This window comes from Echinops telfairi, unplaced genomic scaffold (genome assembly GCF_000313985.2).
Source record: "Echinops telfairi isolate 266 unplaced genomic scaffold, ASM31398v2 ScPeMD7_3509;HRSCAF=4178, whole genome shotgun sequence".
Taxonomy (NCBI): Eukaryota; Metazoa; Chordata; class Mammalia; order Afrosoricida; family Tenrecidae; genus Echinops; species Echinops telfairi.
Genome location: NW_022107407.1, coordinates 15,796,923 through 15,809,170, shown reverse-complemented (window position 1 = coordinate 15,809,170; position 12,248 = coordinate 15,796,923). Strand labels below are relative to the sequence as shown.

The following is a 12,248-nucleotide window of genomic DNA, read 5'->3' as shown; positions in this document are numbered from 1 at the left end:
AAAAATAAGAATTGCTGCATTCAAATTATGTTGCTGGTAAAGATTGTTGAAAATAACATGACTTTGCTGAAGACAAATAAACCTATCTTAGAAAAAGGACAACCAGAGAGTTGCTTAGAAGCAAGAATGATGAGCCTTATCCTCACGTATGTTGAACACTTCATCATGAGGGAACAGGCCCTGGGGAAGGACATTCTTGTTAATGTTGGACAGCAAACTAAAAAGGGGGAGGGGATTGATGGATTGTTACAGTGCTGCCCCCATGGGCCGCACAGAGCAGCACTCGCGAGGATGGCAAGGACTGCGCTGCGTTTGCTTCTCTGGCACGGACTCTGAGAGTCTGGCAGGACTCAACGGCTCCAGCAACCGCAGCGATTACAGCCGAGTCCGTTGGTCCTCGAGTTGTTTCGGGTGACACATATAAAGAAACAAATACTTAGGAAAGGTATTTTAGGAATTTTTATTCAGCACACATATGCCCCTTGTCTTGAGTACAAACTAGGTTTCAGAAGATAAAAACCTATGCCTCATTTGTCTTTGATGGTTCGCGCTCTGTTACCATATATGATCGTTCCAGGTTTAAAAGTGCATTCTCCGTTCACACCTTTTATTTCCTTTAAAAAATGCTATGGCTTCATTGTTCAAAGTAGATCTTGCTTGCTTTTGAGTTGTTGTTGTGGCTGAGAGTCTGATCAGTTCTTCTGAACATGGAAATCTCATTCTTCCATATCCATTTATTGAAGAAACCCTTCATTGGATGAATTTATCACTCTTTTAAAATATCTGTGTTCATTAGATGTGTAAGTTTGGTTTTACACTTTTAATTTCATTACATTGGTCGAAACGGAGTCCTCATCTCACCAATTAGAGCCAGCAAGAGGCTGCATAGAGGAAATGAACATTCAACTGTAGTTTGTGCCTCAGTTAAGGCTGTAGGCCACTGTTCTGCCAAAGAGGCAAAGTGCTTTGTGTTAATGAAAGGAAACCCACGTGTGCACGCAGCCAGGGCTGGGCTAGCAGGTTCCGCTGAAGTATCACCAGTGTGTGAGTTTCTCCTATGATCAACTGACCTTCACGGACCACTCTGTGCTACTCCCTGTTCACTGAAAGAAGGGAATGAAAATAAATGTTCGTGATATCAAAAAGAGGACTCAACCCTGCTGTCACCTGGGAACAGGTTACCCAGAATGACATGCACAACTGGTGGCATGTTGCTGATAATGTGTCGGAGGTCACAGCAAAAGGGGTCACTAGTGTTTGTAGTTTCCATGGCCATTGTCTGCAATACTGGACTTGACAGTGCTGTCAACACCGCCAGCACACACACTTCAGTTACAACAAAATAGTGGTTTAGCTATTGTTTCTATCCAAATTTACATTCTCTTTGTGTGTATGTGTTTTTTGAAAATCATTTTATTGGGGGCTCATACAACTCTTATCACAATCCATACATCCATCCATTGTACGTCAAGCACATTTGTACATTTGTTGCCCTCATCATTCTCAAAACATTTGCTTTCTACTTGAGCCCTTGGTATCAGCTCCTCTTTTCCCCCCTCCCTGTTCCCCTCTCCCTCATGAACCATTGATAATTTATAAATTATTACTTTCTCATATCTTACACTGTCCAATGTCTCCCTTCACCCACCTTTCTATTGTCCGTCCCCCAGGGAGGAGGTTATATGTAGCTCTTTTTGCTCACAAGTCAACAATGGAGCATCAGAGGAGGTGCTCCCGGGGTTTCCTGGGTGGTGCTCATCCATATCATCCATGTATGGGCCATGTTCTAGTTGTTAGAAAATACGTTGTGGTGAGACCACCCTACTTGCTTAATGCTTGTACCAAATGAAGATCAGGCTGATCTCTCTGGGAATCAGGATTGGGAGAGAGTGGGTAGAGTGGTCAAACAGGGATGAGGACTCTGTGTGTGCAATTGGCTGGGGCATACAGGTGTGCAGACACAGTGAGGATTGACTGTGGCTTACTCGTGAACTTCTGTGCATTACATGTGTCAAATACCACTGTGATAATTAAAATAATAAAGCTTGAACACAGAGTTATCAAACAGATTATTGTAGCCTCAGATTTACGTTTTGAACTGTAAAATTAATTGTAAAACACTGAGGTCCTTTCTTTCTTAATGTCCCCAGAGAACACATCGGATAAAATATTGTTGTTAGCTGATGAGTCAGTTCTGACTTCTAGAGATCCTAAATACAACAACAGAATGAAACACCACCCGGTCCGGAGGCAGTCTCGCAATTGTTCTTATATTTCAGCCTAAAGTTGTAGCCCCTGTGCCTATCTGGTTTTTCCAGAAACTTCCTGTTTGAGTGGATAAAATACCTATGGTGAAATATACACCAATAAATGCATACATATTATCAAACACATAATCACATACATGTGAAATGTGAACACACACTAACAAGAAACTCACACAATGACATTTGTATTCTAACAGTCATATTAACATAAACACGCATACGCTGAACAAATTAGCACATGTACTAGAACTAACAAGCCTTCATACAATACTCACTCAGATTAATAAATACACATGCATTTACATCAGAAAGAACAACACAAGGACACACACTAAAATATACTAGAATAATAATAAAATAAACACAGACCAGACATAGTATAACATAATAAGGCAAAGAGTAGTTCATGTGTATCAGCACACACAAAAACACAGGCATAAAGACATACAAGAACATTCACACACTGAGCTACAAGAATGTGGAGGCCTGTGGCAGACATTTTCTCTGCAGGTAGAGGAAATAGGGACCTAATTTAACTAATCCTTCTTCGGCTTGTCGGCATTTCTCCCCTGAGGGCCCCTGTTACCTGTGGGTTTTGAGTGACCCCTGAGCCCCGCCCTATCCCTGCATGGGGGTTTGTGTCTGGGTTCCCCCAGCCTTTCCCTTTGTGTGTGATTGACCCAGAAATATGCGATCATAACTACAGCAGTCATAGTGCAATTGAGGGAAAATCAGTACCTGGGCACATCTCTCTAGAGAAGGATATTCTGATCTCAATAATATGTGGAGGCGTAGCCATCCACAGAACTTGTAGGAAGCTGTGGGTGCCCTAAACAGAATAGGACGTGTATAGCCCATGGACACGGGGACACAGGGCAGGAAGGAAGGTGAGTTCTGTGGAGGCACGTTGAGACTAAGCATAAAGGGTGTCTTGTCTCTCTTTTCCCACTCTTCTATCAATATTCACAACTACTAAATTAAGCAAGCAAACGGTATTTGGAGAAAACACTGACTCTCAAATTAGTCTGTGGTGGACAAGGGCAGATGGGAGCTGTGAATTAATAAAATGAATGAACTCAGAGGAGAAAACCTCTGATTGGATGAATGGAGACAGGTGACTTGATCTAGGATGAGTCTACTGGTGATAAGTTCTTACAGTGTCTTGTCTGAAAAAAGATAGATATAGACGATAATAAAGTGAGATCCTGTGCGCAGCAGGGCCTGTTGTCCCGAGGGAGGAGGGGACACAGGAGGAGTATTGAAAGCAAGGGATAAAATGTTTGAGGAAGCTGATGATGTGAAGAGAATTCATCCTAGACGTAGGAATTACCAATTCATATGGGAAGTTTTTTGGGGGGCGGGGGTGGATTAAAGGGGAAAATAGAACAGAAACTAAGTTCAAAATCATCCTGTCATCACAGGGAGATTGGGTGAGTGCTTCTGGAAGACGTGAGGAGATGCACCGTTTCCCGAGGGAGACAGAGATGGAGAAGAATCCCCAGACTCAACAGGAAGCCAGTGGTGAAGCTTCACCGGCACCTGCTCCTGCGTCTGAGCCCTGTGCTCTGTGGGTCCTGAGAGACCCCTGCAACCTAACCTCTTCCACTAGGGGGCGTTCGTGTCTGGGTTAACTCTGACTTCCCTTCACTGTGCATCTTTTGCACAGAAATACGCTGCTGTGTCCTCGAATTTCAGGTTGTGCCTTTGAAGTTATAATACGGTCTTACCATTGTCTCCGGAGATGGCGAATTGGCCCTTGGAGAGTCTGTGTGGGATGTCCTACCAACAGTATTAATGTATGAAACCCACGGCCGCCCCTTTTCCGGAGCTGGGCAGACCCAGTGCATATGATAAATACAGACCGTGAATGCAGAGACTGCAGGGGAGAGGCTCAGAGACGCCTCGAGCTGCCTCAAGTCTCCCTCAGATTCCATAGCCCCACCTCTCACTGGACACCTGCAGACACACAGACATTTGAGCATGAAAATCATAACATGGTCACTGCCTCTCACGCCCACACATACACACTTGCTCTCCATCAAAGCACCTTTTCAAAGGGAAAATTGAGCTCAATACAGACTCTATGGTGACTGGATGGGTTCAGTCCTGAGTAGGGGCACCTGGGGATTGCAGAGCTGGGGCATCTCTCCAAGAGCCTCACAGTTGGGACTGGGCTATTTTTTATGAGCAGAGGGAGGGCTCTATTTGCATACCTCTGCCTATTTAGCCATAAGTGCTGTTGAATGACTTCTAAGAGGGTCACTCCAGGACTAGATAAGAATGTTCCAGGGAACTTGGAGAGCCCTGTGCGTAGGCTGCTAACTGCAAGGTCAGTCATTCGAAATCACCAGTGGCTGTGCAGGAGAGAGATAGTGCTGTCCGCTCCCGTGAAGGTTTACAGACTCAGAAGCCGACAAGGGCAGGCCGACTCTGTCCTACAGGGTTGTGGTGAGAAGTAACTGACTTACTGGAAATGTCCACTTCCTAGAAATGCGCCCCCTCCTCCCCACCCCTTTCAGTGTGTTGCTCATTCTTTTCTTGATGCAGTTAAATGTTCCCCGTAGACATATATATTTAATCGGACACAAGCGCCCCTTGTCTAATTCTGTTTTAAATTACCTTTTGGAAAAGGAAATTCATATGCTGAAAGGAAAACCCTCCCCAGGCCCCTCTGGACCTGCCCTGGATTGTTCCCTGGAGTTGGATATGACAGTGGCTCCCAGTCTCGCTCATTCCCTGCAGGACATTGTGCCTTGACTCTAGCTACCTTCCCTCCACAAGGCCTCTGCACACCAAGCAGTTGAAGGTACTGAGTTAACCTTAGAAGTTATATAGATGCTGAAGCTCTCTGCATCCTTCAGAGACGCCAATACTGTTGGTGAATTTACATAACATATTGGGAAGTTTCCAGGGCATCTTCCATGAACTCGAAGGAAGTCTCCCATGTTTGAGCAGGCAATTGCATTCTCAAAATTTGGGTATTATGGTTTATAATATGATATGCTTCCTAATGACCATGAGGCACTTTGATGCTTTATTAAGATTCTCAAAACTCCAAAATCTCCAACTTTCAAAATGGTGTACAACTATCAATTTTTTCAGGAATGTTAAAAAAATGTTTTGTGTTGTTTGTTTTTCTCTTCACTAGAGATATTTGGGCTGGGGTACACGGACATACAGTTTCAACTTTGTACTTTCATTTGGGAGAAAGCCTAAGGATGGAGAGAAAGTGAATGTGTTGAAAGAAGCACAGGGAAATCAGCATTTAACAGCATAGAGAGATCACTGGTCCTTCTGAGACCGGACTTCAACTTACCCCAAGTTTGATTTGCTTCTCCCCTGTCTTCTCAGGAAGAACCTTGCATTGTCAGTACCTACTGCAGGAAAATAAGAGACGTGAGAACTGTAGTTGCTGAGGAGTCCCTGGAGAGGTTCTTGACTTGGGTGACTTGGGAAAGTCTGGACACAGGAGGAGACAATAACTCATCATCCCCGGCACCTGCTCCTGTTGCAAAAACTCTCCCGTGTGCCCTGAGCTCCCTCTGCTGCCCGCTTAGTCTCCTGACACTTGAGATGTTTGACCACTTCCCTGTCACTGTGTGTCCTGGTCCTACATAATACATGCCTGGGTCCTCAGGTTTTAGATGGTTCAGTTAAAACATACTCAACTGATTGAGCTATCATGGTTGCAGTGCGTTGATATGTGAAGACTGGGTTGACACTATGTCATTGCTAGGCTTTTTTGGCCACATAATACAAGTTTTGTCTCCCAGAGCCTGATAGATGTAGAAACTTCATCTCTGCAGACATGAAAGTTCGATATAACACCGTGAGAAAGCATTCCCAACCCATGACTGCCTTCAGCAGCTCTGCCTGCATTATCACACCTAGAAATAAGGTGGGGGGGGGATCTAATTTAAAAGAGTTCTAAGATGAAAAGCACTGTTTTTGACATTGTGACATTGAAGGTGCTCACAGTGTAGGATATCCATGACCTTGAGAAGAATCCAGAAGGGTGTCACCTCCACAGGCATCTCGGATCAACATGGGAAGGATGAAGGCCTAAGGAAGCCTGGCCTTCCCGTGTGACGTGGAGCTCTGCTGCCATGTTTTACTGCGGCGATTCCCGTGTGCTGTGTTTGGGGAAGCAGAAGGAGGCTGGCTCTGAGTAGGAGCAGCTGAGCAACGGCCCCTAGAGGGGATTTTCCTGACCTGTGTTCTGCGATTCAATTTCTCCCCTTCATCATTTGCACTGACTGTGGACAAACAAGTCCTCCCTGAAAACCATTTCTTCAGGTTGGTAGAAATGCACGTGGTTGGCCTGAGGTGTGAGCCTCAATGAAGGGATTCCTGGGGATGCCATTTCCTTGGTATGTTCCACGTTCTCTCTGAGCAGCCCAGTCCTACCCTGAGGACAAAGGTACCCATGAGATGTGCAGGCTGTTGGGTTAAAGTGGGAGGTAAAATGATGAACATCCACTTCTGACCATCCACTTCTCCTAAAAAATACTCCACTTTTTTTAAAAAACATTTTATTAGGGGCTCATACACTGTTATCGCAATCCATACACACATCAATTGTGTAAAGCACATTTGTACATCATTCTCAAAACATTTTCTCTCCATTTAAACCCCCAACATTAGGTCCTCATTTTTTCCCTCCCTCCCCGCTTCCCCCTCCCTCATGAGCCCTTGATAGTTTATAAATTGGTATTTTGTCATATCTTGCCCTGCCCGACGTCTCCCTTCACCCACTTTTCAAAATACCCCACTTTTTATTGGCACCTTTTCCACATACATACAATTCAATAATTCAACCATATTAAGAAGAGTTGTATAATCTTTACCACAATCAATTTTAGAACATTTTCTTCCCCCCATAATCATTGTTATTCATGTAATATTTTCCACATTTTTCCAAAAATATACACAACAAAACATTCACTAATTTAACGACTCCCACATTTGTAATTCAGTGCCATTGACTATTCTTTTCATGTTGTACAACCATTGTTTTTATCCCTCTGCAAACTGTACCACCACCATTAAAATGAATTCATTCTAAGCAAAAACACTTCCGCCTTCACCCATGGTAACCATAGATCAAGCTTGTTTAAATAATTTTCTTGACATAATATTCACACGTCCATAGTTAAACCACTTCTACAACGAGTTGTATATGCAGCCTCACAATCAGCTCGGATGCTCCCTCCTGCCTCCCCTCCCGCATCCACCGATCACTCCCCAAGCCCCTCCCAATTCCAGATGATCGATGGCCTCAGTGATTGCCTCTATGCTCCCACTCCTTCTGTGCTCCCAAACAGGAGACAATCACAGACTCAAAATCCAAGACAAACTGAAACGGAATGAAAAAATAATAATAACATAAACATACAAATAAAAATGAACAAGTACAAAAAAGAAGAGGGGCACCCACTTTTCTTCTCATGGCCTCCTCCTCATGTGCCTCCATGGTTGTGGAGTCTCACGTGGTCACTTTCCAGGTACTAGGTAGAAGGGCCCATGGTTTGTGACAAGATTCAGCTAGCTCAGTTCTCTAGGCGATCATATTCTGAGTACAGGACCTTATAACATGGCCCTGCACAGCACTCACCTTCATGCGGAGATCACTGAAGATACGAGCATTCGAGCAAAGTGCGGTGAAGAAAGCAAATGGCGCAGGCTATCAATTATCTGGGGTCTTAAGGTCTTGTCTTCAAACAAGCAGTCATCTTAGTGAGGCGTCAAGTAAGTCCACACTGAAGAAGCAGATCAGCCTGTGTGATCCAAAGACAGTGACAACAAGATCCAAAATATGAAGAAGGAAAAAGACTCAGAGCTTAAATTGTGAACATCCAATTTGCTGAAGGCTAGGTGGACAGTGGGGATTCAAAGTCCATCTGGAGAATATCTAGTCACATTAAGCCTCTGGCAGATCCCCTTGACAAGCATTACTACCAGACAGACATGATTGTAAAATTGATCATGGTGGATCGGACCATGGCATAGTATGATACTTGGTCAGTTGACCTACCTCTTGACCCAACCTGAATCTTCTCTAAGGTTAAACATTTCTCACTCAGAAATTTTTTCTCTGGACTTTAAAATGTTGAGGGTGGTGTTTTCTTATATTATTATTCTTTTTGCGGTTTTATTTTGTTCTTTATTGTTTCTCTTGTTTCCAAGTTTGCAAAGAACAGAAGGAGTAGATGCACAGAGACAATAACTGATGCAGTGGTTTATGGGGCACATGGGGAATGGATGAGTAAGGAGGGTGAGGAGATTTGAGGGGCAAACAATGAATCTGGGAGGGGGAGGGAACATAAGAATTCCTTAATACATATGTTTATGTATACATATATATGCAACTGTTTTTAAAAGCAATTTAACTATGTAAGTGTATGATATGTGAATATTATATACATAAAAACTACATTAAAAAAGAAGAAAAGCTTGATCAATGGTTACCATGGGTGAAAGGGAAACTGCTTCTTAGAGGGCATTCCGTTTATATTAATGGTGGATGGATCATTTAGAAAAGGATATCAGTAATGGTTGTAAAACATGAAGAGTATAATCAAAGGCACTGAATTATACGTGTAATAGTTGTTGAATGAAGAATGATTTTCTGTGTATATTCTGCCAAATAAAAAATGTAACTATATGAATAACAATCCATATAAAGAAGATAAAAAAATTGAATCGATAGTCATGATGATTGTATGTTCCCCGCCCCCCCAAGAAACATCTTTATTAATACAGTGTTTATTTGTCTTCCCTCTGTCAAATCCTGAGCCAATTACTTTCCCCGGGCTGCCCTGGGAGGTGCAGGGAAAGGAACATACTGGGCAGACAGACGTGGGGCAGAGAACTATGGGAGGTGGAGACAGCTCCTTCACACGGCGAAGAGGATGAGGAAGGCTGCCATCAGGCAGAAAAGCCCCATGGCCTCCGAGAGGGCAAAGCCCAGGATGGCGTAGAAGAACTGCTGCTTCAGGTTCCTGGCGTAACAAAGGATGAGGCTCTGGCTCTAGAGCCCGCCACTCCAACCATGGCCGCCCCAGCCCCAATGAACTTGGTGGCTGTGTCAATGTCCCTTGAGATGGAGCTGGTTTAGAAGCTGCTACTAGGGATCAGTGAGGTCAGGGAACGTGGGGCTGTCCAGCTGCTGAAGCGCTCATCCGCTTGCATCTGGGCTGTTTCTGCTCCAAAACCCACAAGGGTTGGCTCAGCAGCTGGGAGGTGCTCCTGACCAGGGAAGGGGTGGAGGCGAATTTGGTGCAGGTGAACATTTATTTTTAGGGGATGAGGGGCAGTGGCAGGGGAGCTGCTCCTAGTGCAGAGAAGACAGAGAGGTGTGTGCTCCTTCCTGACATGATTGAATTATTGAATTGTATCATATGTGCATGAAATTCCAATAAAACTGCTGTTAAAAAGATAAACGAAGGTCGTCTGTTACCTACACAGAGCTTCAGTGTGGGGCTTTGGTTCCCAGGCTCATGGCCCAGTGTCTGTCTTTGTGAATAAAATCCTATTAGCCCACAGCTATGCCCATCTCAACTGCCTGCTGTTGTTTCCAACACTCTGTCAGTGGGGTTCAGTAATTGTCTCCAAGACTAGATGACCAACGGAATCATAAATTATGGTGTTCAGGCCTTTTTCAAAAAAGAAATGTGCTAACCCCTGATCTAGGTGAAAAGTTTGGAAGAAAAATAGCAAGGTTTCATGAAGTCCATAATTCTAAACTATGATGATTGCTTGATGGAATATAATGTTTGAAAATGTCACCTGGATGGATAGGTTAGGAGTACAAACTGTGGTAGCACAGCGGTGACTTTCCTAGCTGGTAAATAAAGTCAATCATTCAGACGCATTATCCTTTGCTCTTTTCAGGCACTTCTCGAGCCCTGAAACACAGCTCCTTCTCTGCATGGGAGGTTTGTATCTGAACTCATACTGACTTCCCCACCGTAATACATGGAGATGTGACTGACTTTTAGACTGTCCATTTGTTGATACAGTGTATTTTTTGAAAAAAGAAATCATTGTATTGGGGGCTCGTACAACCCTTATCACAATCAATGCATCCATTCGTTGTGTCAAGCACATTTGTACATTTGCTGCCATCATCATTTTCAAAATATTTTCTTTTTACTTGAGTCCTTGGTATAAGCTTCTCATTTCCCCCTTCCTTCTCCTACTCTGCCTCCCTCATGAACCCTTGATAATTTATAAATTTTTTTTTCATGTCTTACATTGACCAATATCTCCCTTCACCCACTTTTCTGTTGTCCATCCCCCTGGGAGGGGGTTATATGTAGATCATTGAGATCGGTTCCCTCTTTCTCCCCCACCTTCCCCTTACTCTCCTGCTACTCTCAATATTGGTCCTGAGGGATTTCTCTGTCCTGGTTTCCCCATGTTTCCAGCTCTCATCTGTACCTGTGTACATGCTCTGGTCTAGCCAGATTTGCAAGGTAGAATTGGGGTCATGATACTGGGGTGGAGTAAGCAGTAAAGAACTAGAGGAAAGTTACATGTTTCATTGGTGCTATACTGCACCCTGACTGGCTTGTTTCCTCCCCATGACCCTTCTGTAAGGGGATGTCCAGTTGCCTACAGATGGATATTTGGTCTCCACTTTGCACTCCCCCTCATTCACAATGATATGATTTTTTTTGTTCTGGATATTTGATGCCTGATACTCCACCCCATCAACACCTCATGATCACACAAGCTGGTGTGCTCTTCCATGTGGACTTTGTTGCTTCTGAGCTAGATGGCAGCTTATTTATCTTCAAGCCCTTAAGACCCCAGATGCTATATCTTTTGTTAGCCGGGTACCATCAGCTTTCTCCACCACATTTGCTTATGTGCCCATTTGTCTTCAGCGTCCGTGTCAGGAAGGTGTGCATCATGGAATGCCAGGTTAAAAGAACAAAGTCTTCTTGCGTTGAGGAAGTACTTGAGTGGAGGCCCAATATCCATCTGCTACCATAATACTAAACCTATAAATATATGTACATAGAACTATTTCCCCAACATCATATAGAAATATATTTACATATGTACATGCCTTTATTTAGACCTCTATAAATGCCCTTTGCTTCCTAGTTCTTTCCTCTATTTCCTTCTTTTTCCTCTTGTTCCACTATCATGCTTAGCCTTCATTTGAGTTTCAGTAATTCCTCTCGGTCATATTGCCCTTGGTCAAGACCTACAGGCCTCGTATACTGTCCTTGCCATCAATTTTAGATCACTTGTTTTTCCCTTGTCCCTGGGTTTGTTAATACACACTTCCTTTCCCCTGACTCCCCCTGTCCCATGTCCCCTGGAACTGTCAGTCCCGTTGTTTTCTCCTCCAGATAGTTTATCCCACCTGTCTTATCTAGATAGACCTGCAGAGATAATAAATGCACAAATCTTGGCAATGCTTCTGGAGATGGTTCATCAGCCTTCACGCAATCTGTATAATATGTGATGGCAACCACACTAATATATAAGACCCACTGTAGACATGGAGCATGGCTGATACAGGTCATGGCAGAGCTACTCAAAGTGAATCCAGAGATTGCCCAGTAGAACCTCAAAGACACCTTATTCTCCCTCAAGTCTCCTTCAGAGTCAACCAGTTGCACTTTTCAGGTGACACTTGCAAACACAGTATATGCTGGTCATGAAAACCATTACACAGATCCACTGCCTCACACTCATACCCACTCATGCACACTCATTCTTAATACAATTACTTGTTAAAATAGCTGCCTGAAAAAACCTAGTTCAGCACAGACTCCATGAGGACTCTGTGTTCTTACAGATTGCGGATGGGCACACCTTGGGATTATGGGACTGAGGATCCTCTCCCAGAATTGTATGGTGGGGGCTTGGGTGATTTTTATCAGCAGGTGGAGGGGCTCTATTTATATAGCCTCCTAATATACAGCGACATCTATGGGTGGATGCTTTCAGAATGGCACTGTC

At 43.8% G+C, this 12,248-nt stretch overlaps 1 pseudogene; it reads right to left on the bottom strand.

The window, feature by feature from the left end:
- Window positions 1-9,162: 9,162 nt before the first annotated feature.
- On the bottom strand, window positions 9,163-9,559 carry LOC115870949 (annotated as a pseudogene).
- Window positions 9,560-12,248: the final 2,689 nt, after the last annotated feature.